Source organism: Hemitrygon akajei, chromosome 30 (genome assembly GCF_048418815.1).
Source record: "Hemitrygon akajei chromosome 30, sHemAka1.3, whole genome shotgun sequence".
In the NCBI taxonomy this organism is placed as follows: Eukaryota; Metazoa; Chordata; class Chondrichthyes; order Myliobatiformes; family Dasyatidae; genus Hemitrygon; species Hemitrygon akajei.
The window spans coordinates 26,635,323-26,661,922 of NC_133153.1; the positions used below are offsets into that span (position 1 = coordinate 26,635,323).

The 26,600-nt window shown below is 38.4% G+C and overlaps 1 protein-coding gene across 7 annotated transcripts in view; it reads left to right on the forward strand.

Annotated features, from left to right (window-relative positions):
* sema6d (semaphorin 6D) overlaps positions 1-26,600 on the forward strand; it is a 364,739-nt gene that overhangs the window by 204,182 nt on the left and 133,957 nt on the right. For 5 of the 7 annotated variants that reach the window (XM_073033162.1, XM_073033159.1, XM_073033166.1 and 2 more), the window contains one exon: positions 23,857-23,929. The exons of the other annotated variants lie outside the window; for them this stretch is intronic. The gene's annotated coding sequence lies outside the window, so the exon portion shown is untranslated. The remainder of the gene's footprint in view (positions 1-23,856; positions 23,930-26,600) is intronic. 7 annotated transcript variants of the gene reach the window in all.

The window sequence follows — 26,600 nt, forward strand, 5'->3', positions numbered from 1 at the left end:
GCACACGGTGACATCTATTTAACTAAATATGTGACTTCTGAAACCAATTGGCTATACCAGTAATGATTTGGTGTGTCATATTAAAGGGGGTGAATTCTTATGCAATCAACTATTTTTGTTTTGTATTTATAATTAATTTAGATCACTTTGTAGAGATCTGTTTTCACCCAGACACAGCAGAGTCTTTTTCTGTTGATCGGTGTCAAAAAAAAGCCAAATTAAATCCACTGTGATTCAATATTACAAAACAATAAACATAAAAACTTCCAAGGGGGCTGAATACTTTTCATATATACCTAAGACTTTTGCTTAGGTATTGTACAAGAATCATAATAGTGGCTGGCTGCACAATGGAAATTGGTTTCTTTTGGATATGTGGCTGACATTGTGAACCAGTACCATAATTCATAACAAATCTTTGCTCAAAATTGACTTCTTGGCACTCCAGATTATCTATTAAATTAACTAATGGTAATAAGTTTAAGACCAAAATTCTCTCTGCTAAGTGTTTCTTAAGAATGTACTGTGCTTGTTTAGTTTTGGAGTGTTAGACAATATGACGTACTATAAGAACTCCCAAAGTTCATTTTGGGATAGTGTACAATTAGCTTCATGGTTTCTGGTTGCTTTTTGTTTAAGTATTAACTCTGCCATGGAAACTTTGTCTTGTCCTTTCTAGGATGGGAGAGCTTGCACAATCGTAGCACTTTGTCATGTCCTTGGCAAAAGTCCACAAAATACTCCATGTTCAGTGTCACAAACTTGAGAAAATCTGCAGAGACTGCAAATCCAAGGCAATACATACAAAATGCTGGAGGAACTCAGCAAGTTAGGCAGCATCTGTAGAAAGGAATAGACAGTCGACATTTTGGGTTGAGACCCTTCATCGGGACCCTGATGAAGGATCTCGGCCCAAAATGTCGACTGTCCATTCCTTTCCATAGATGAGCTTGGGCTGTTGAGTTCCTCCAGAATGTTGTGTGTGTTGTCATGTTCAATGTATTACTTTAACAAGGACAGGGATTGATTAGTTTTGAAACCTATGCCCTTTGTCACAGAATCCAGTATCTTATTTACTTTTTATGTCTTTAGAGCCAGCCGTCCATGTTTTACATCAGAAAAACAGGGATTAAGATTTACAGAGTATAATCTCTTACCTTACATTTAATGACAGAGCTTAATCAGTCACTTAGTTTGATTGAATAAGATTGCTGTTTCCTTTGATACTCAAATTACTGTATCTCTTATTACAATTTTTTGAACGTTTTGAGACCATTCCTCCAGCTCCATGAGCAACACATTGATATTGGTGACAAGTAGAAGTGACACCCGAAGAATTCTCAGGTCTTCAGTTGGGGTCTGCATTGAACTGCTTAACTCTGCATTCATTTTAAATCCAAAGTCAGTGATGACTCTACCACCATCTGATTCAAGCAGGTTACAGCCAAATTAGCAGCCTAGTTCTCAAACTGCCCAGCAAATCTGTGCAGATACCACAAAGAATTCTTAGGAATCCTCCATTCTGTAAAATTGATTCGATCATAATCGGAGGTGCCCACATTAGATTCAGAGCTGTAGTATATTGTATGGTTCAGGATGGCAAGATTACACTCATGATACATTGAAGTTTACAAAGGGCAAACTGAAGGTGAACTATAAACAGGTGCCATTCCAAACACAATTTTCTTGCTGAGGATGGGATTTCACAGGTTTCTAAGAAATAACATTTCCAGGTGGCATACGAATTGTTTTAAGGCTGGATTCAACAGACCACTTCCAAACCAACTTATTTAATCCTGGTACCATTGAAAAGTGTTAACCAGTTAAAACTACAAAACTTTTTAAGGCTTACTATTTAAATAATCTGTGTGCCTACTTTTCTTTCATTGTTTACATTGTATTAATTGAAATTTTACAAAATATTGTTTGCAGTTGCTTTGCCATTTACCTGTAGATAGCCCTTTCATATTAAATATTTAATCTTAAACAAACCAGTACTTAAGTACTGAAGAAAAGACCAAAGCTGAGTGTAAAGTATTGGCTTTCTAAATAACCAGCACAATGGCTGTTAGTTATTCCTGTCCATACCTTGTGGTGCATCGGGCAGCAACTTTGCCGTTTCTTTAGCATTTTGTCTGTTTTTTTTATGAGTCCAAGTTGCTAGCTCAATGCTCAACCCAGCACGGATGGAAAGCATGCAAGGAGCCAGCTGGATTTGAACCTAGGGCATTTCTAGACTGTGGTCTTAGTAAAAAGGTCATAATGATTGAAGGCATGATATCAGCCCTCAGCTCATTCCTGAATCAGGAAGCCACTATGTCCTAGCATGAGCATTGGTCCAGAAATGGGAGAAGGAGCAGTTCTCACTGTTAACCTCATATAAACACCTTTCTAAGACTAAATTAACCTGCAACATAGATTTTCCCTTTATTTTTGATGTGCATTAGAATTGGCACTTTCAGTGATGGGGATTTGTTGCACCTAGCATCAGTGAATTCACAAACAGATTGGATGGAGGAATTTTCAAGTGTTTACTAGCCATATTTGCTGCTATTTATTTATTTATTTTTGCACAGTTTCCTGCCTTGTGTACTCTGGTTGATCTTCTATTGAACCTGTTATAGTTACGATTCTGTAGATTTTCTGAGTATGGCCACAGGAAAATGAATCTCAGGATTGTATGTGGTGGCATATATGTACTCTCACAATAAAACTTACTTTGAACTTTGGGGAAAAAATGCTGATTTTATTTAACCTTTTAACACTTTAATAAGAACAAGAATTGGAGCATAGGAGCATGATGAATGGTGAAATATTATAAACTTGAAAATTTAAAAAATATATATTTTTTTAAAACTAAGGGTTATTAAATGTAATTCTGAGGGTTGACTGTACAGACTTTTTTTTAGATCAGAGTGTCCATTCAATATTTGTTTCTGTTTTAATAATCCAATTTAAATCACTCACTCAAAGAGATTTAATACTTTCAGTAAATTTTACACTCAAAATGGGATATACGAAGTTAAACTTCAGATCTGATTGGTGATTCTATGTGGATTGCATCTGCAAAGTCTGGGTCAGAGCAGCCAGCAGAGGAGCAGGAATTACTGTCAGCACTGGAAGATTTTCACATTTATCATGTTCAGTTCTCAGAAATTGCTGCCTAGAAATTCATCCCTGGTCGGTACTACTATATCTGCTGTCTAATAGTAGCTGTGCACCCTATCCTGCTTCAATAAAACGGAATGTCAGAACTAGAGAGTTACGTGCAGCCACTCTTCTACAGTCCAGGGATATGAGCTGGCGGCTGCAGACTCTGGACCACAATCTAAGTTGACCTTTAGTGCTAAAATGCCAGACATGCTGTTTTTGGGGGGTAAGGTGCTACTCAGGTGAGTATAAAAGATCCCATGCCTCGTTTGCTAAAAGAAGCAGGAAATTCACTTTTCTATTATTCATTCATCAAACAACACCCCTTGAGAAATTAACTAGTTATTGGTATTTTGGGTACTAGCCAATGGACTGACCTCCCTGAACAAGAAGGCACAGCAGCACCTCTACTTCCCAAGGAGATTGAGACAACCAAGGCTCCCAGCCCCCAATGGAGCACCGTTGAGAGCATCCTAATGCTGCATCTCCATATGGTATGGGAGCAGCCGAGCATCAGACCGGAAGTCCCTACAAAGGACTGTGAGAACAGCTGAGAGGGTCATAGAGGTCTCCCTACCATCCATCGGGGACATTTATCAGGAGTGCTGCATACGCAGGGCCCTTGATATTATTGAGGATCCCACTCATTCATCCAGCATCCTCTTTGATTTTCTACCATCAGCTCGGAGACTATGATGCATAAAAGCAAGAACAGTGAGGATGAGAAATAGTTGCTTCCCCTAGGCCATTAGGCTTCTGAACCGGCCGCAATGTATTTGAAGTGTCACTAGTTAATCTGTTCCGTACCTTACAATATTTAATATTAATGCACTTTAGTTTGTTATTTATGTGTGATTCATTTGCGGATTTTATCCTTACCTTCATAAGTTATCGTGTGTTATGTGTGCTGTGTGTTTTATATCCTGGTTCGAAGAAATGTTGTCCTGTTTCCATATACATTATATACGTTATATGCATGTTATGTAGTTAAATGACAATAAACCTCACTTGTCAATTGTAGAGTGTACAAAACAGATCTGTAAGCTTTAAGTTACCAGCAAAGTCTTTGGGGATATCCTGAAGATGTAATCAGAGAATATATGAGTTTGTTCTTCCTTCACTTGTATGGTGGCATTCTGTTATTATTTAAGTACAAATAAAATACACTGTTTTTATTATACTGTAGCTCTGGCTAAGAGCTTCAGACACAGGAATTATATTTTGGGGCAGCATGGTAGTATAGCAGTTATTGTAACACTCTTATACCATCAGCAGCTTGGATTTAGTTCCTGTCACACTCTAGAAGGTGTTTGTACGTTTTCCACGTGACTGTGTGGGTTTTCTCCAGGTGTTCCGTATTCCTCCCACATTCCAAAGATGCATGGCGTAATATGTTAATTGGTCACATGGGTGTAATGGCGCTGCCCGTCTCATGGACTGGAAAGTCTGTTACTGTGTTGTAACTCTAAATTAAAAAATCAAAAGTTCATTATTTCTATCACTTAGCTGTTTCAATTATTTAGTCATGTAAACTACAGGATGGACAATTTGATTACTTTGGAAAAGGTCACTCTGTTACTCTTTCTTCCATACCTAAAATTGTGTAGTGTGCTTTCACCATAAGCTGCTGTGTGCATGGGGATCAACAAGCTGGAAAAAGCCACTAATATCCACAGTTCCTGGAAGAGATTTTAAAAAAACACACACACACAAAATCAAGTTGTAACAACAAAGTTCTGTCTCCACAGTTTGTAAGTATATTTTATTGGCATGTACAGAGAGTACTTTAATCTACTCTCAAATCATCTTTTATTTTAATAAATGTACAAGTGATTTATTCTTAAGTATGTACCAAGCAAAGAGTGTGTCAATTTGTCTTCATTATTGACTGTCTGAAAACATTTGGTGATTCTATACCCATGTGGCCCAAAAACCAACTTCAGATTGCATGCCACTGTGTCCCATAGAAGTCAGCTTCCCATGGAACTATTGCACCCAACAGCATTCCATACAAAATAGCTATTTTCTGGTCTGCTGCAATGCAGTGCTAATACCGCAAGGAAATGATATACAGATGGAACATTTTTGAACACTGGTGATCCAATTTCACTGGTTATGTATCTTTCGCACACCTCAAAACCAGATGGTTTCTTCATCTATTATATTGCTGCATAAATTAAATTCTCCCTGAGTCCCACAAAGATAAGAATGAGATTCATCCACTTCCTCTTCCGTTCTGACTCTCCAACGCAAGCTCAGTTATAAGGCAGATGCTGGCCAAGACATTGATTGTCATATCTTTTTTCCACATGCCATGGGCTCAATTGTATGCATTTTTAATTTCAATTCCTCTTTAGTCATGCCCACCAAATTACAGATTACAGTAGGTGCACAAACTGAATTATACAGAGAAGGGAGGGGTGACATCAGTGCTAATTTGATACCTACCTTTCCAAACTCAGCAATGCTTATACACCAAATGCATAGGATGATGCAAACGCCAAGAATTAAGTATGGAGACACAAGAAACTATGGATGTTGGAACCTGGGGCAACAAAGAACCTGCTGGAAGAACTCACTGTGTCGAGCAGCGTCTGTGGGAGGGTATGGAGAGAAATGCTGCTTGACCTACAGAGTTTCTCCTGCAGGTTGTTCATTGCTCTGAGGACTGGGTATAAGTGTGGACAGCAGAAAGAACCATGGCCACTGGATCTGGTCACTTATCTACTTCTGTTCTGTACCTCTTCAGTTAACACAACAAATGCTGACTCCCAGCAATGGTTGTCAGCAATAAACACCTCACAAACACCAGCCTTTATGGATCTGTGGACATGAATTCAATTGTTACTACTTGGATTCAGCAGGTGCCAAGGAACTCTAAATTACACCTTGTGAATGTTTACCAATGGATGTTATAGCACAAGACATTACCATATCAACACTGCAATCATTACACTAATTTCTCATGTGTCGTTTGAGTGACAGAACTGTCACACTCTTCCTTTGACATAATAGCTGACTTACTCAAGCTACCACTTTCCATAAGTTGATGCTACTGACAGTAGTGCAGAACCTTCTGAAATTGAGAAATGTGTGGTGTGTTCCACCAGCAGGACACTTTCACCTCCCATCATGAACCTTGCAACTTGGTGAAGGTGAAAGTTGCTGAAGTCTTCACCTGGCACATGGTGAACAATGGGTCCAAGTGAGGGGAGTTCCTGTATTTGGAGGGCTATTGACAGAGAGCTGGCTGGTCAGTTTGCAGTTATTAGTGACTTCTGGTCTCTCTGTTCCTCATCAAAACCCTTGTTGAATGTTTGGTGCACTAAGCCTCTCTCATTTTGGCAGCAAACCCTGAAAAATTCAGTAGAAACCATCATTTTGTTGTGGCTTTGTTAGACAAATTCATTCGCTATTAATGACACCAAAGAACTAGGTATTTGTTATATGGCAAATATATAGCAGCTGCAAGCTTGTTTTCCCCTTATTGGCCAATGGGATGAATATTAACATGGTCCCAATATTAACATGGCTTAGTTCAGACAATCACTTTAGTTTTTATAGGACCTTCCAATGTCTTAAAACACTTTTCAAAAAGGCATTTCAACTGAGTGCATTTAGGCAGGAGTTTAACTCGCTGTCAGCTACAGAAATTTTTGGACATGTAACCAAATGTTTGACCAAATTGGAGAATTTTAGGGAGACTTCAGGAATTGGTGGTGGTAGAGATTTAGGAAGACAATTTCAAACATTTGTACTTAAACTGTTTCAGCTGCTTCCGTCTGGCAACTGCTACCACAGTATTAAAGCCAGGCCCAACAGGCTACAGGACAGCTTCTTTCTACAAGCCATTAGACTTTTAAATTCATATATCTGTATATTGCAATGGAGTCATAACGCAAAGATTTTTACTCCCTCGCGTTGTTTTTGGTAGGATGTAAGATCTAAATAAATTCTATATTCTAATTCAATATTGGAGTGAATGAAATTAGGATATGCAAGTTATTACAGAGTTAAAATGTTGGAAAATAGCCTCTTCCAAAATAATTATTTTCTGTAGGCACATGAAGCTACAATGATTTTATTTCTATAATATATGTTTTGGCATCTATCTGTTCAAATATAATCTAGTTTTATCTTAATTGTCTGTGTTTTATTTTGTTAAGACCAAATGATTTTTTAGCCAATTGGATAAATTAAACAATTAGGTGAGAAATCAATGCTATATTAGCCAAAGTGACAACTCTATGCTTTAAAACTTGATTCATTTTGTACATTGTGCTGTTCTGTCCAATGAAAATAACAGATGATATGAAAACATGTACTTATTTGTAGCTTGCTCAGCAGGACAGATGCAAGTATTGTTTTGATAAGCTATTAGATAAAACAAGTTTTATTTTCACAAACCAGTTCAATGCATCAAACCTGCTCTACATTGTTGTTAGGAAAATTAGAAATTGAAATTAAATCACAATCACAAGGAAGCCTGTGGATGCTGGAAATCCAGAGCAACACACACAAAATGCTGGAGGAACTCACTAGGTCAGACAGCATCAATGGAAATGAATAAACAGTCAGCGTTTTGGACCGAGACCCTTCTTCAGGATTTAATGTCAGGAAATTAAATCACTTTGAAAGGCGATAACTTGATTATAATGCCATTTAATTATAGCAATTATTTTTCACCAGTCCTTCCCAACCTTTGAATATGAATGTAACAGTGAAAATAAGCATCATACTTTCAAATGGTAAAATCAAAGTTTGTTACATTCCCAAATGAGGGCTCCTCTAATACTCACAGTCTCATTCTGGTTTACTATAACTTAGATTATAAACCGATTATGGATTGTTAAGATATGAGTTTCTTAATTTGTTGGGTCTTTTTCAACCAAATATGCATTCTGACTAGACTGTACTTAGATCTTAAAAGAAACAACAGTTTTGTCATTAGATTTGCAACCTGATTAATCCCTAATAGAACTGAAAGCTTATTGTCCATCGGTCAGATCTGACAACAGTGGGTCTTTCATTACTGAAGTACATCACTGGTGTCCGACGGGCCCTCAAGGCTTTAAAAGTGTTGCTTTAAAAGTCCACTGAAGAATCTATTGTTAATTATCATGTACAGTATGAAAGCACTTCATAGTTTGCTGCACTGCACAGTTGAGTGACAATATGGGATTTATTATTTGGAGCAGTATATTATTAGAAACAGCCAATTGTCATGGCTGTACAACATCTAATGTCAAACAAACCCATTTGACAGCTGAGTGCAATTTGGGGTCAATGATAATGCACCCACTAATGTATTGCTCTGCTGCAGTCTGGCTTGGAGATTTGAGGAAAATGTGACAAAACAACCAAGTCTGACAATGCTCAGACGATATTACTGCACCCCAGAAATGACCAAACATACATTATAATCATAGAAATGATTAATTGTTTTCTGGTATTAACATATGTGGCAAACCGCTGTATTCTATGATTTCAGCTTTTAAGACTTATTTTTTCCCTTGTATGCAACCAAACCAAAGAAAATCTGGGGCTTCCATTCATTGAGAGCTTCTTGGATTGACAAATACTTCAAAATGCTTTGTTCCTTGCACTGAAATAGCATAAATTAATGAAGTTAGCAAAAGAATCAACGGATAATTCCAAATCTCCATTCTTTAAATCTGAAGGACGTGTAAAGGCTGTTTTAATTGGGGAAGAGATCTTTGAAAATGTACATGACTGTGTGCCTTAAAACCCTGAAGTAACATTATATCAAGGATCAACATTATTTGCCCTACACATTTTACAGGTATTAGGAACTTGCTGTGGTGTATTGGTCAGAGTAAGACATGCAACTAAAGCAACTTTCAACAATTATAAAGACTAAAAATTTATTTAAAAAATAAAATTAGAGGTTAAAGAGAGATTATAGATGCAGAAACAGTATATAATAGACCATGAATGCCAGGGAACAAGGTGAAAATGAGGAAGCCTCTGCTTTTGTAGGGAGTCAAACATATAGAAAAGGAGAGAGCTAGGAACACTCAGTAGGTTGGGCAATATCTGTAAAGAAAGAAAGAATTTGGTTCAGCTCTTTGAATTTCTGTCAGAAGTGTTTCCATCTGAAGCATTTGCCAAGATTTAGATATTTCTGATATCCAAAGTATTTTGGCTTTTGTCTCACATCTCAAAAGAATTTTCCCATTCACAGTTCAAAGTAAGTTTATTTTCAAACTACATATATGTCATCATATGCTACCCTGAGATTGATTTTCTTACAGGCATTCACAGTAAATATAAAACAAAATAGAATCAATGACAAACCATGCACAACAAAGACAAATAATCAACTAATGTGCAAACAACAACAAACTACAAATACAAGAAGTGAGTGAGTAAATAAGTAAATAAATAACATTGAGAATGTGAGTTGTAGAGTCTTTGAAAGTGAATCCATAGGTTTTGAAACCAGTTCATTGTTGAGTGAGTGAAGCCATCCCCTCTAGTTCAAGTGCCTGATGGTTGAGGGGTAATAACTGTTCCAGAACCTGATGGTGTAGGACCTGAGGCTACTGTACCTCCTTCTTGATGGCAGCAGAGCATTGCCTAGATGATGGAGATCCTTGATGATGGATGCTAGTTTCCTGCAACAGTGTTCCTTGCAGATGTAAGAGAGCTTTACCTGTGAAGGACTGGGCTGTAAGCACTACTTTTTGTAGCTCTATTCATTCAAGAACCCTGGTGTTTCCATACCACGTTATGATGCAACTAGTCAGTATACCCTCTACCGTGTCTACATTGAAGTTGGTCAAAGTTTTAGACAACATGCCGAATCTTTTCAAACTTCTAAGGAAGTAGAGGCACTGCCATGCCTTCTTTGTAATGGCAGTTACATGCTGGACTCGGGAAAGATCCTCTGAAATGATAATGCAGAGGAATTTAAAGTTGGTGACCTTCTCCATCTCTGCTACCCTGGTGAGGACAGACTCATGGATCTCCAGTTTTCTCCTCCTGTATTTAATAATCAGGTCTTTGGTTTTGCTGACATTGAGTGAGAGGTTGTTGTTTAACAAAAATAAGGAAAAATGTGAAAAATAATTCCTTTTGAAAGAAACTCCGTGGTTAAGAAATATGTCCAGTATTCATAAATCAAAGTCAAAGCAAATTTATTATTTTAAAGTACATATATGTTAGTATATACTACCTTGGAATTCAGTTTCTTATAGGTATTTACAGCAAAAATAACACATTTTATGAAAAACTATGCATAAAGACTGACAAACAACCAATGTCCAACAAAAGGCAATTTGTGTAAATAATAATAAAAGAATAAATAATACTGAGAATATGAGTTATAAAGTCCTTGAAAGTGAGTCTGTAGGTTGTGGAACCAGTTCAGTACTGAGGTGAGTGAAGTTATTCACATTGGTTCAGCAGTCTGATGGTTGCAGGGTAATAGTTTTTCCTGAACTTAGCGGTGTTGGACCAAAGTCTCTTTTATCTCCTGGTAGTAGCAAGAAGAGATCAGTTTATCCTGATGGATAAGACAAGGGACCAACAACAATATTCCTGTTTTCCTTATAGTTCACAAAATCAAACCATTTTGTAATTCCTTGGTTCCAATCTTCTCATGCATCCAGGATCTTTGCAAAAGCATAACGGGAGCCATGATTTGTGACTAAAAGAAGAAAAAGTCAGAGTATTGGGGGATTCATTGGCATACAAGATGAATTTAGAGTCTGAAGAAACTGCAGAATTTCCTTTAAGGAGCCATGGTTTCTGACAATGGATGAATAGGAGATGAAAAAGGCAGAGTAATGGAGATTCAAAGTTCTAAAAAACAAACTTTTGGAGTCTGTAGAAACTGCAGTATTTCCTTTAAAGGATCATTGCACAGAAATAAGCATTGCTCTCTGTTTTTGAATTTTAATGGGTATTAAGAAATAGTCATTTTGTTTACTTTTGTATTGAATTGTTTGAGAGACTTTTACTGTAAATTCTCTATTTACTTAACATTTTGTTCCATGATTTTAAAAAATGGCATTTTAAACATGAGGCAATTCTACGTCACTTGCTTTTTAAAGGAAAGTCACTTCCTTAAAATAAAAGTAACCTAGAAGATTGCCAAAGACAGTGTAGAGCACAACAGCCAAAGACCGCAGGGAAACTCAACAAACACATGGGTGATGAGAGCAAGAAAATTGTGTGCAGGGGAGCTGATTCATGGAATTTTGAATTAGTTTTATTTTAGTGAAAGGTGAGGAAACCAGCAAAACTGTAACTGTCAGTAACTATTTCCAGTGAAAGGGAAAATGTAACGCTTATAGCATATGAGATTTGTAAAAATCTGCCCTTTTGATAATAAATGAAGTAACATTCCAGCAGGTCTTTCATCAAGTGCTGAGATTTCGGCACAGCCTCTCCCCACTAGTTTGTCCACCCTTCCAGAAGCAAGCCTATTGTAAAACTGCTTCGTGAGTGCTAACCATCCTCTGGGATTACCCATTAGCCTGCAGGTGAATCATAATGAGGAGCCATGCCTTTGATACTGAAATGCCTAGAAAGAGTAAATAAAAGGGTTGCTAGACTGTGCAGATTGAAACAGAAGATTAGATTAGATTAGTTTATTGTCATATACACCAGGGTGCATTGAAAATCCTTTTTCTTACTGCGTTTACAGAATAATTAGCATACATGTTAGTAATAAATACTTGCAATAGGTACAACAATGAGTGGAAAAGACTAGAATAGTGCAGAAGATTGTAGGGAACTTCGAGTGTAAATGAAGAACTTGGAGACCCAAAAATAAGAAAGAATTCTGAAGCAACTGGAATATTGTAAATGGAGCAGCACTGCAAAATCTAAACAAAGAGGAGACAAGAAGAACAAAATGGATTAGAGTCAAGAGCATGAGATTTGTTTATAAGAGGTATTAAAAAGATAGTAAAATGTATGGGATACATTTTATGGATAAAATGCAAAAACCAAGCTGTTTGGTTTCTAATTCTACCTCAGTAAAAGAGGGTTTAAGAGATTTAATAAGATATTTCCAGAGATGAGGCAATTGCTTCAGAAACCACTGATGTTCTTCCCTGGGCGGTGAAGGTCAATGGTAATTGGTTTATTGTTGTTTCATCTACTAAGATACATTTTGTTTCCATGATATTGAGACAGATCTTTTCCATAGATAAGAATACAGAATATAGTTCGTATATGCAGATACAGAGAAAGCACAGTGCAAATAGACAAAGTATAAGGGCCTTGATGAGGTAGCGTGAGTTACCGGTAATCTTTATCTTAGAAGAGGTCTGTTCAAGAGTCTTGTGAAGCTATCCTTGAATCTAGTTCTCAAGATCTCTTATCTTCTGGGAGGGAGACTGACTGTGTGAGAAATCTCATTGATTATGTTGGCTGTTTTCCCAAGGCAGTGGGAAGTTCAGACGGAGTCATTGGAGGGAAGGCTGGTTTGCATGATAGCCTGGGCTGCAGTCACAACTCTCTGCGATTTCTTGCTGTCTTGGCAGAGCAGTTGCCATACCAAGCTTTGATGCATCTAGATAGGATGCTTTCTTTCGTCTGTCTGTAAAAATTAGTGTGGGCCATCTGAGACATGCTGAATTTCCTTATAGCTTTTTGAGGAAATGCAGGAGATGCTGATGCACTTTCTACACCCATAGCATTCACATAGCCAGAGCAGGGCAACTTCTTAGTTGTAAGGAACCCTCAGCACCAAAGACATACCCTCTTCTCATTGGGAAAGACATGCAGAGACTTGAAGGCACACACTCTGTGATTCAGGAACAGCTTCTTCCCCTCTGCCATTTGGTTTCCAAGGTTTCCAATTGGGCATTGAAACTATGAACACTATATCTCTACTTTATTTGTTTTTTTTCCCTACTTATTTCAACTTAACTATTTTACACACACACACACACACACACACACACACACACACACACACTCACTCACTCTGTAATTCAGTTTTTTTCTCTATATTTGCTTATCAGGTATTTAGTTGTACTGTTTAAGTTAACAAATTTCATGACATGTGCCAGGGGTATCAAACCTGATTCTGATTTATGCCCAAGAACTTGAAGCTCTCGGCTATCGCCCTCTGAACACCATTGACACAGACAGGGAGGGGTATGTGTCCCACCCTACTTCCTGGAGTCAATGACCAGCTCCTTTGTTTAACTGACACAGGGGAAAGGTTGTTGCCTTGACGCTATGTATGTAACTAGGCCCTCTATCTCTTTCTTGTATTCTGTTTTGTTGTTGTTTGACTGACTGTTAAATAGAAGTGATCCTACTCGTGTCAGATTCAGTTAATATGCCTTTAATGGCAGAGGTGTAAATGACCAGATGAAACAAAAGAAGCTGAGAGCCAAAAAGGAAAAGAAAACTTATTTACAGTGAATAATATTGAAAATGCATTCTCTAATATGATAAGGTATAAATAGATCAAATACAAAGAAAATACTGCAGAACCATGGAATGAGACCAGTACTGGTTATAGGACACGAGCTTAATTAGTCAAATGTATTGATCCATGAAATCAGTAAGCAAAGCAATGAGAAAAAAGGAGATACAATTGAAGGTGCCATTGAAATATCCTGAGGGAAAAATAAATAAATCAGACAAGTTGGGAAAAACTGAGACAAATTACAGTTAAAATAAATTATAAAACAATGAATGGATATAACACAGGCATTTTTCATTTGATACAAGCAATTATAAGTTCCAAAGTAATAGATTTTCAATTAAGTTATCGCAATTAATCTTTGCTCTTGTACAACTGCTGTCCTTTATGTGGGTTATGATTACTTCTGGCTAATTTGTAATTATTCTGGTTTTCTATTCGTGTGTAGTGTTTAATGTACTTTATTAGTAAAGTTATTAGGAGTTAATTTATTAACAAAAAATGGCATGGATAAATGAATAGGTGAATTAGTACTTTATACAGTAATCTATGTGAATACACCAGAAATGGAGTCTGATGTGACTAATCACTGCTGTTCCTGATCCAAAGTAACACTTAACTGCTAAGGCACTTTGCAAAAACCTTAGGCACAGATATATATAGCTAGGGAGCCCAAGACTTTTGCATATACTGTATTTGTCAACTTTGAGCAGAGAGGGGGTTTGTAAATCTGTTGGGAGCAAAGGATGCTGGGAATGGCATGGGTGGAGTTCGGCAGGAAGGTTTTGGGACAGGTCACACAAATGAATGGCAGGGCTGCAGTCACACCCAGCCCTGAAACACCAGGCAAGGTCATTTGAATCCAAACGATTGGTTTATTGATCATTACAGAATGTCTCCCTGGTGCTTTCCACTCTCTCCTCTCTGCCTTCCCCTTGTTCCAACCATGGTTCCCCTCTCCCTGCACCCTTCCCACTCTCAGTCCATAAAAGGGAGACCCTTATCAGAATCAGGTTTATCATCACTCACATGTCATGAATTTTTTTGTACCAATACAATGCAATACATAAAATTACTACAGTACAGTGCAAAAGTCTTATGCACCCTAGCTATATACAATATATGTACCTAAGACTTTTGCACAGTGCTCTACATCAGGCAATCTATGGCCCAATATCTAGTTCTAGATGCTGATGGCATAATAGATCAGTGGTTAATGTGACACTTTATAGCACCATCAATCACCAATCAAGGTTCGATTCTCACTGCTGTCTGCAAGGAGTTTGTGCATTCTCTCTGTGACTGCATGGGTTTCCTCTGGGTGCTCTGGTTTTCTTCTAAATTCCAAACACTTATGGGCAGAGTTAGTGAGTTGTGAGCATGTTATATTGGCATGGAAACATGGTGACATTTGTGAGCTGCCCCAAACACAATCCTCGGCTGTGTTAGTCACTAACACAAATGAATAATTTCACTGTTCGTTTATAAGTACATGCAACAATTAAAGCTAATCTAATTAAAAACTGGACATGGAATGAAATACCCTAAGCTATGCCCTGATCACCCCATAAAACCAGCGAGATGAAAGCACATAGTAGCTCCTACTGTGCCCTAAAAATCTCTGCAGTAAAGCCACTTAGTAATCATGGCAGATATTGGACTTCATTCATTTCCATCACATTTCTGACTAAAAGATAAGACAAGACATTCGACATGCCTTTTCTGAGATCAAGATATGGAGGGAAAAGGTCACATTATTCCAATGATACAATTTAAGTCGGTTAATTGTGAGCTTGTTTACAGCAGCCAACATTGGTCCAACTCCAACTGTAATGCTCCATTCCATATTTGTGTAAACACTCCACTGAAATCAATTCGCTACATAATCATTCTCATTCAACTGAATTTCAACTGTGTAAAGGAGTAGGTCATTTTGTCCCTCAGGCGTGTTCTGCCACTCTCTGAAGTCATGCTTAATCTATATCCAAGTTCCATGTATCCACACGTTTCTGCATTAGATCTGTACAGTAAGCTTCAGCTTATATAAATTCATTGAGTGCTGGCCTCAATTCATTTTTTCCCTGAATCCTTTCCAACTATTTGTGACAGCCAATGACAGACCCAATATTGTGTTCCTGATAAGTCACACAGGGTTAAAGCTGTATTCCAAGATGAACTACACGTTCTTCATATTTGATTTACCTATGAACACACTCTCTAGGCTCATATAGAAGGGTAACTATTGGGCACTGAGTTCCTGCCATCCAGTGTGGAGTATATATCCCAGCAGGCAATGAGAATTTTTCAGGGAAGAAGAGAACTTGAGAGAATATGAATTAAAATGGAGAAGAGAACAGTCAAAGCTCAGAATCTCACATCAAGTTTTTAGTTAAGGACTTGGACTGTTTATTGTCCGCAACTGAAGAACAAATATCTCACAAATGCATCATAAATTGAGAAAGCACAGGAAAGATAGGGAAGGAGAGTTTGTTTAAAAAGTAAAAAAAACATGAGTCATTCATTTTGGGATTTCTCCATCTGCTCTGCTGTGAACCACAAGTGAGAAAGACCAAGCCTGAAAATGAGTAATGTCTCCTTACAATCCAACATAAAACACAGAGTGTAAGCATGGTTGGGATAATCTATTTAACCACGACAGAAGCACCAAAACATGTTTAATATTGTTAATTTCTGCAGAGTGAAACCATATTTGATATTATGTACTTACTTTCTGGAACAAGACTACTCGCTCGCGTTTGTTCAGAAAGAATGGGCTATGCCAGCAAGTGTGTGCTCTGCTTCCATTGTAAGCTACAATGCAAATTATCTCATCTGTGGCAATTGTACTTGTCACCATCAATCTTATTAGCCAGGATAACTAGCAACATCAAGCCAAGCTTGACAAAGCATCTATAGAAAACCTAAGCTGTAATTCTAAATTCATCAGACTGTCTTAATTTTTCCCAGTAAATATTCTTGCTTGACTAAATTCTAGACTTCATTACATATTTAATTTCTAAGACCAGGAAATCATATTAGAACAGTAATCAGTGCCAAATGTCCCATTTACACTGGAGTGGATACTCATTTCATTTAATAACCCATTTATAGAAGCAGATGTGGCAAATCAGCAATTTATGAATTACCTCTAAACATCAGAAACCCATCTCAGATGAACTCTTCAAATCTTAACCAGGTGCATCGATTTCTTTGTTACCATGCTACCCTGACTGAGAACTAATGTGTACAATATATAGACTTATAATGGTGGTTTATAATAGATGTTTGCTGAGCTGTAATTCATTGTGTTCACTTTGATTTAGTCTCATTTGGAACCACAGTGAATATGATCAAGAGTTTTGGTTGGGAAAGTAAAATTGTTTTAAACAGTCATGACGAGTTAATATGCTGAAATGTCCCATTATAAAGTAATTTCATCTTGACATGACATAACTTATTTTGTGAATCTTGATAGATCATATTCAGGTTCAATATGCCCAGTTTCTAACAGGCAATTTTCTGTGAACGTATCAATATACAACATGATGAATATACAAGTGACAACACAATGTTTCGATGTAAGGTTGATGGTGTTGTGGATAGTGTAGGAGGTTGTTGTAAGTTACAGTGGGACATGGATAGTATGCAGATCTGGACTGATAAATGGCAGATGGAGTTCAATATGGAAAATTGTGATGAGAAGCACTTTGGAAAGTCAAACTTGAAGGCAGAATACAGGGTTAATGGGAGCTTTCTTATCAGTGTAGAGGATCAGAGGGATCTATCAAAAGATCTATGGATGTGGTTAAAAAGGCAAATGGTGTGTTGATAATCACTAGTTGGGGGATTGAGTTCAATAGCCATGAGGTAATGTTGCAGCTTTGTAAAACTGGTTCAGCCACACCTGGAATACGTATTGTATTCAATTCTGGTCACCTCATTACTGGAAGGATATGGAAGCTTTAGAGAGGGTACAGAGAAGATTTACCAGCACGCTGCCTGGATTGGAGAGCATGTCTTATGAGGACAGGCTGGACAAGTTATGGCTTTTCTCTTTGGAGTGAAGAAGAATGAGAGGTGACTTGACAGAGGTGTACAAGATGAAAAGAGACATCGATCAACTTTTTCTCTGGATTGAAATGGCTAATATAAGGGGGTATAACTTTAAGGTGTTTGGAGGAAAGTATGGAGGGGATATTAGATGTAGGTCTTTTTACATAATAATAAGTGTTTGGAACATACTGTCAGTGTGGTGGTAGATGCTGAATGTTAAGAATCTATAAGAGTCTCTTAGTTAGGAACATGGATGATGGAAAAATGGAGGTCTATGTGGGAGGGAAGGGTTAGATTGATCTTAAAGTAGGTTAAATGGTCAGCACAGCATCGTGGGCCAAAGGGCCTGTACTATGCTGCACTTTTCGAGGTTCTATGTAAGGTTGTTATTTTTGTCCCTTCCTTAATAATCCATGGAGAGCTATCAGCTGGGGACCTTTGGTGGGAATGAGTAATTATGGAGACAAGGCACTAACTTTCAAATCAGTATCCCAGCTGGAACACCTGAAGTGCCAGAATCAGAGTAAGTCAAGATCTTAAGTAATAGATTCGGATTCCTGAGGCTTACAATCAAAAGCACAGTATATTCCATTGTTGTAAAAAATCATAATTTTTTTCTGGTAATTACTCCTGCATTCATGATGCCCATAAATTAATTGTGGCATTTAAGCAACTCATTATAATATCTATGCAAGATTCTATTGTGTGAAAAAGCAACAAAATTAGGAAGGTTACCTTGAACCTTACAAAATATTGCTTATACCATAACTGGAACATAATGTTTCATTCTGACCACCACATTCTAGATGTGAAGAACCTAGAGAGAGAGGATTTGTATAATGATAACAGGGCCAAAAACTTTCCCTATAGGATTAGCCTGGAGATGCTGTGGTGGTTCTCCTTGATGCTGTTAAGGTTGATAAGTTATTTCTGTAAGGTCTGCAAGTTCATGATTACCGTAGATTCCGGACTACAGAGCGCACCTGATTAAAAGCCGCTGGCTCTAATTTTAGAAAGAAAATCAATTTTTTACTTGTACAGGCCGCACCGGATTTTCGGCCGCAGGTGTCCCACGTTGTAATATGAGATATTTACACAGAAAGATATTACACATGAGGATTTTTTAACTTTTAATTAAATCCATATGGTAACATAAACAAATACATATTGCAAATGCTTTTTTTCGAACCGTGCCTGTAATGCGGCTACTTTTAAATATACGTTGCGTATACTTTTTTACTGAACAACATTCCAATATCTCCTAACGACTGGTAAAAAATATATATACTGCAGCCTACCAGGAAAAGTTATTGATCGCCTTTAACTTAAAAGCAGCGTTCGCTCAGATCTAATGCCGCTCCGCCGCTTGCCCCCGCCATCCCGTTTATCGCAAACGGCATTTTTCCCACAAGACGCGGCGAAACCGGGTGTGACGTCGTAGCATCCCGCGATGTAGTACAGAAAACAAATATAGTTAAAACAGTTCTAACTTTAACTAAAAAATGAATTACTAAGCGAAAATATTATAAACTAAATAACTGCCATAAAGGCAGCACAATGCTTTTCTTCGAGTGTTTTCCATGTTGATGAGGGTGAGTACAAATGACTGATTTACAATAATTTAATTGTGTAAGTGCGCTTGATTTATCATACAATTTCATTGGACCTCTGTGAACTACTCATCAATTTTATTGGTCTACTGTTACGAGGCAAAATGTTTTTGGCGGCATGAAAAAAATCATGTATTAGCCGCACCGTATTAAAGGCCGCAGAGTTCAAAGCTGTTCAAAATGTGGGAAAAAAGTAGCGGCTTAAAATCCGGAATCTACGGTAGTTGAAAAAGTGTGTGACAGGGCACTGCTTCCAAGACAAGATGGTTCAATGCTAATGTTTCTGATTATTTTATTCCTTGAACTTTTCCCAACTACCAACTCTAACCTGACTGGCCTGCAGTTACTAGATTTATCCCAGTGCTCTTTCTTTTTCAGAAAGGTGTAACATTTGCACTTTTCCAGTCCCTAGGCTCCACCACAGATCTATGGATGTTTAAAAAATTATGGCCTCCCTTAACTTTCTTCAGCCAGCAGAAGTAGACCCCACGTATTCACTCAATGCACAGTCACTCTTCAAATAACAATTCTATAACAAATTTTTGACCCATTCAGAAACTGAACTGCATCTTCCTTTACCAAGACTCCACCTGTACCTTCTCTGATGCCACATGCCCCCAGAAATCGATTTACTTTTCAGTGTCTGACCAGTTCCACCCTTCCTCTAAGCACTCCCATTTACATGCTGGCATTATATTTTTGGGAATGAGAAAATCAGCAGATGCTGAGCAACACACGCAAAATGCTCCAGGAACTCAGCAGGCCAGGCAGCATCTAGGGAAAGGGTACAGTCAATGTTTTAGGCCAAAACCATTCGGCAGGATTATATTTTTGGATTTCTTTGCATGTTTACTTTCTAACTTTTACTGTAATTTCTCTTTGTCTCTATTAATATTATTTATGGGTCCCCTCTGATTTCTAGCCTGGTTCTCATTTTTTTAATAAACTAGCATTTTGTCAAAGCTATTTGTTTCTATTTCCATCCCTCTGGAGAACTCTGAATTTAATTATCCTATCATTCTCCCTTCATAGAAATGTCCCTAGACTGTAGTTGAACCCCAAAAATTCCTCCATAACTCAATATGCCTGTTCACCTTTGAGTCCAGTTTACCCAGGCCAGATCTGTTCTGATCCCATTTAAGTAGTCCCTTGTCCAATTGACAATCTTCACATTGAAGTTCTTTCTTTGGCCATTCTAAATCTTATGTTATGATGTCCATTTCCTAGATGTTCCTCCACTGGTATTTGCTCCATGTGGCCTGCTTACTTCACAGAACTGCCACCCTCCAATTCGGATTAAAATATATATATTTAAAGGTAAAATTCTTGTAGAAATTTCAGCTAACAACAGCAATTCAGTTGGCATGCATTGGCTGAATGGGAGCTGTAATTCTGGGGCTTTGTGAATCAGCTGCGTGTAAGTGTAAGCTATGTTTTCAATTATGACTTAGTCCTTCGGACCAGGACTAAATAGGCAATACATTCAATTTTACCGGCACTGGTGCAGAAGCATTACATTGAGATACCTTACTGTGCCACGAGACTGGAACTCAGTCAACATGCCAAGTCTAAGTAATGAATGGCTTCTGTTTTCACAGAGATCCATAAATTAATTTTGTTTTTAAGTCAGAAAATTCACAAGTCAGGCAAGACGATAACCATACCATCACAGTATTGTAATGAATGACACCATAAGCTGATAAGAACAGTCACTAAAAGTGTAGAGAGAGGAAACTAGTTCTGCTATTCATTGGTATGTACATCAGACTTTTTAATGAAATTATGACATATGTGAGTGTGAGGATGGAGTAGGAACACCCTGTATTCTGTCTGGGTAGCATCCAACCTGATGGGATGAATACCTATTGCTCCTATCAGTAAAAACAAATCCCTCTCTCCTCCCTTCTCCTATTCCCCACTTTAGACTCTTGCATTACCCCTTCTCACCTGCCTATCACTTACCCCCCCATCCCCCCCTTCCTTTTCTCCTATGGTCCACTCTTGTTTCCCATCAGATTCCTTCCTCTCCAGCCCTTGACCTTTCCTACCCACCTGGCTTCACCTGTCTACCTTCTGGCTATCCTCCTTCCCTTCCTCCACCTTTTTATTTTGGCATCCTTCCGGTCCTGAAGAAGGGTCTTGGCCCAAAACATTGACTGTTTATTCATTTCCATAGATGTTGCCTGGCCTGCTGAGTTCCTTCAACATTTTGTGTGTGTGTTGCTTTGTATTTCCAGCATCTGCAGATTTTCTTGTGTGTAAGAGTGTCCATAAATTGCGTGTTCATAACCCAAGGTTACATGTCTTCAGAGCTTTGTAGAGTTTATACAGCTAGGAGTGTAGAGACACTTTACAGAACGATTTTGTTGATATAACAAAAGGTTGTCAATGGCAACAAACAGTGTATTCATGAGGGAACCCTAAATTGCTTGGGGTCCTTTTTTGCTGTAGACACCCAACTTTCCTAGATTGAATGAGCTGATGAAAAGTTTTCCTGCAATACACCATTCCTGTGCACTCTGGCCAGTTTCTGTGACGTGTGTCTGACAGTGGATGGTCCTGCCATAACCATCTGGTTTGATAAACAATATTTCTAAGACACACCTCCTTGCAACTTAGGAGGGCCAGACATTCTTGTTCACATTGGCTCAGCTCGTTGCCCAGTACTCCTTCTCCAAACCCAGTTGTCGAGGGTGCAGCTATATTTGTCTTGTCCTTTGAGTGGGCATATTTACTGTATTGTCTGGATGCTCTGTTCCTGCAGATGATTCTGTTATGCTGCCAAGTGAAAGAAATGTCAGCCTGCTGCTTGCTAGGCACAGATTTAACAGATCTCATGTGGGATGCTTCATTGCTCAGATGCATAGTGAACTAGATAAAGAATGACATAACTCTGACTTCACCTTCATCACAATTGCTGTGTGCATAGAGCCAAATATTTCCCGTGTGGCTTCTGTAAAAGTTGTCACCACCCTTGTCCCAGTAAAGCCTTTAAAAGGGCTTGACAGCAGTGATTCATGTAAATTGTATATTGAATGTTAGAAATGTTGCATTTTTGAAGAGATGCCAAGCTGCTACATGGCCGTGCATTGAATTTACTGTGACAATCTCTGCATGCTAGGTAGGAAGCAACGGACTGACAACTCTGATAGGGTGAGAACACAATTTCTCAATCTACCTGGCATTGAAAACCATTGACAAGTGCCCTTTATCAGACATTTAATGGCTGCTATCTTTTTTCCTTATCTGTTTATTTATAAGTCATTTATTTTTCTTAGGCCATCTGCACACCTCCCATGATGTGGTTGTTGGTGTACTGTGTGAGCTTGTGTTCTGAAATGCTGGACAGGGAATAGAGTAGGCAGGAAGCAGTGCTATACTTTGGGATGGAATTACAAGCGTACCTGGCATATTAAAGGTGTAGCCATTCTGATTTTGTGCACATAGTTGCATATGTTCCTTCGTCGTTCTGTGTGCCAAGTTCAGGTTTGTTGTCATTCAATGCAGCCAAACAAAGCAACATTTCTCCACACCAAGGTGCTCAACACAGTACAGAACTCTCAGTCACATATGTATTTGGATAGGATGCCTAAGATTTTTGCACAGCACTGTAGTAATTTTATGTCTTGCACTGTACTGCTGCTGTAAAAGGAAACAAATTTCATGATATGTGAGTGATGATAAACCTGATTCTGCTACGGGTCTCTATTGTGGACTGAGAGTGGGAAGGGGCGGGGAGGAGAGGGTGTGGGAAACACCAGAAAGATGTTCTTAATGATCAATATACCAATCGTTTGGAATCAAATGACCTTGCCTGGGTGTTTCAGCGCTGGGTGCGTCTGCACCCTTGCCACCCCTGGCACTCCTTCTCTATCATCCGTCACACGCCCTTCTCGTGGCGCTCCACTCCCACCATTCCCAACATCCCTTGTTCATGCCAGATTTACAAACCCGCTCTCTGCTGCACATTGACAAATATGGTACTGTGCAAAAGTCTTAGGCACCCCAGATATTTATATGTGCCTGAGACTGTAACACAGATCTGTACGTATAACTCACACACAACACATGAGGGTAATACTACCACAAATAAATCAGCAAATCATAAAATTTATACCAGAACATTGACATTTAATGTAAGGTGCATTTACAACACAAGTTAAAAAGTAAACACTATAATGCTACTGGTGCTTCATAATAGGTGGTGGCAGGGAGTTCAGTTGTCTCTGGGGGAAGAAGCTGGTTTAATAGTCCTTGTCCTAGTGCTATGGTGCTTCCTGCCTGATGGTAGCGGGTCAAAGAGATTGGAGGATGGATGGGGGGGCGGGGTTGATCAACAATCTATTCATCCACAATCTCAGAAGTGTCCCTCATACGATTTGTTATTCCCTCTTTGCACATGTCCATCATGGGCACTAGCCTCCCCACTATGGAGTACGTCTTCAAAAGGCAATGTCTTGAAAAGGTGGCATCTATCATTAAGTACCCTCACCACCAAGGACACACCCTTTTACCATTACTACCATCAGAGAGGAAGTACCGGAGCCTGAAGGCATACTCTAAACAAAACAACAAACTTCACAACATATTTCAGTGATAATAAATCTGATTCTGTATTCCTTCCTTCAGGACAGCAGCAGATAAAGAAGCAGCATTGGAGAGTGCAAGAAGAAACAAAGGTTAAGTGGAAAGTGACGCTGAGGTAAAGGTTAGACACATAATGACGAAGGCAGCAGGGAATGCAATAAAATAAACTGAAGGGCAAACTCAGAAGTGAAGTGTCCCATCTTGGAACTGAATGGTGGGGGGGGGGGGGAAGAGTGCCCTAAGTGGGAGAGAAAAAGTTGTCATGTAGAACTGTTGATAGATGAGGCAATAAATGCCGATCTGTGTGCAGACAAACAGCTTAGGTAATAGGAAAACAGATATTCTGAAATGTAATCCTTGGCTAATTCTCTATGTTAGGACGTAAACTACAGTTCTGAGCTACTGCTTCCCATTGACACTAGTGCTTTGTTCTGGGGCAGCTCCCAGTGCCCCAAGTGGGAATTCCTGCAGTAAATCGGCAACTCCCATCTGCAACATAGAATCTGATTATGGAACGAAGCACATCAGCAGTTAGGAGCTGCATTTGGACTTGGCTACGGGACTGTCATTTAATTTTACTGCTGTATTTTCAGAGATTAGCATCAGTGTTTGAAATGCACTATATTTATTGCAAAAACATTCAATTTTCCAGAAGTTTACATCGGGGAAGGGAGTACTTGTAATAAACGTGTAGTCTTTTAAATTTGTTCCTGCAAGCTCTACTGTTTTTCAAATGATAATATAAAGGATTAAAGATTAAAAAGCTCTAAATATTAACACTTAAAAACCTTCTTCCTATAGCTCCAGAAAGTCAATACATGTTGTGTAAATTTTTATATAAACATTTGATGAAACCCTAACTGGTTCAGTAAAACACTATTGACACAAACAAACAAAACTGACCATTCATCATTCAAGACTCTGCCGTCTCCAGAGTTCTGGTGCCAGGCCAAATGCAGAGTCAGACTTAACTCTGACCCTTTACACATTAGTCTCTCAAAGTGGCAACGTAGCATGAAATTTGTTGCTTCAAGACAATCTAACAAAGGCTTTACTGCTGCAAGTCTAAAGTCTCACCCTTCACAAATATTTAAATTTTGCAGTTTCAAAGACTTTTGGATAAGTTATTCTTTGTACTCAAGAAGAACGCAAAAAGTTTTATTTAAAAATTTGTGAGTACTGAATGTTTTGTCCGGCCAGCTATTTCAAATAGTAATATGTAAGAGCAAGTCTTAAATGCCACATATACATTTTGTTTAGCTGCATTCTGTCTTAATTGGGCATGGGAAACTCACTTTGCATGTTTTGCATGTAGGGTAGTATTAAAGAACTACTGAATATCCATGTGTTTTATTTCCAACATCAATTTAAATATATGAAGAGTGGGATTTTAACCAAGGCTTTCAGCTACATTATGGCTTTGATTTGAAACAGAGTCCACCTTGTATGTTAACAGAAAGTAAAGGTTCCTTTCTGAAAATAACAGATCGCTTCTGGTACATCTATCCTTTCAGCCAAACTACTGCCAAGCTATTTTTAGCAGCTTAGAAGATTTATTGTTACAATCAATTTTTTTCAAACGTGACTTTTTTGAAAAAACGAAACATCCCAAAGGCTTTTTCCTTTGGTATTTTGGTGCTGATATTGAGGAGACAGGATGAAAATGTGAAATTGTCATGGCAAAGTTAACTGGTTTTACTCTGTGAAATGTCTGCGATATTTCAAAATTCAGGAATGGAAGTGGAGGAGGGCAAAAAGAGCAGAGAACAAAATTTGTTCAATACTTTTAAGTGTCTCTTCCAAGCCTTTATTCTCAACTCTATACCTGAATGGTTAAATGTCAGATCTACTCTCAGTTATGGGGAAATAACTGAGAAATAAGGAATTCACCTCAAAAACCTCAGCATTATTTTATTTTTGGTACTTTCGTACATGCTGATATTGCAACAGATATTTTAAGTACCCGCTTGTTAGAAAACCATTAATAGGAGTAACCAAAATATGATTTATATTATCAATTAAACCTACATGCCGGCCTATATAGACTGGAAAGGCAGGGTGTCGAGAGTCGGGTGAGGTTGGATCCTTCTGGGCACTGAGCCTTTTTGGAGAGGTCGAAATCTGCTCCTTCGGTAACAAAATCTAGGCAAGGAGCAATACGGCACAGTGGGGCCCAGGTCCTAATATGAGGTACGATCCACTGTTTGGAAAATTTAAACACTGGCCCAGATAAACTGGGGGCTCCCCTCTCCGTGATGCTGAGGCTGTGAGATGGCGCTGGCTGCTGTGCTTTGTGTCAGCGAACTCTGCAGCGATTTGCCCTGCTGATATGATGAACTGAATTCTGAGGCCTGCTCCAGGGATTTGCATCTAAGAACTCAATTTGGTTCAGAATGCTGTTGTTGTTTTCTTTTCTCTCTCTTTTTCTGTGCATATTGGGGGTTGGTATTCATTTTATTTTAATTGGGTTCTTTCAGGTTTCATGCTTTGTGACTGCCTGTAAGCAACCAAATCTCAATGTTGTTTATTTGATGCATTCCTGGATCATAAATCTACTTTGAATCTTGGATCTTTGAATTTGTCGAAGAACTGCTCAGAACCAATCAGGACCATTGGTTTAATTATTTAACCAGACAGATGTGTTGTTTAGCATTGAGCTGGTCTGAGTGTCTGACAAGTAGTAATGGCTGCCAGGTCCACTCAGGTGCCGGATAGAAATAATTAATGTTCATCTATTGTTAACGGCTCACAGTTGCCTATAATTGTGGTCTATGGTATTTGTAATC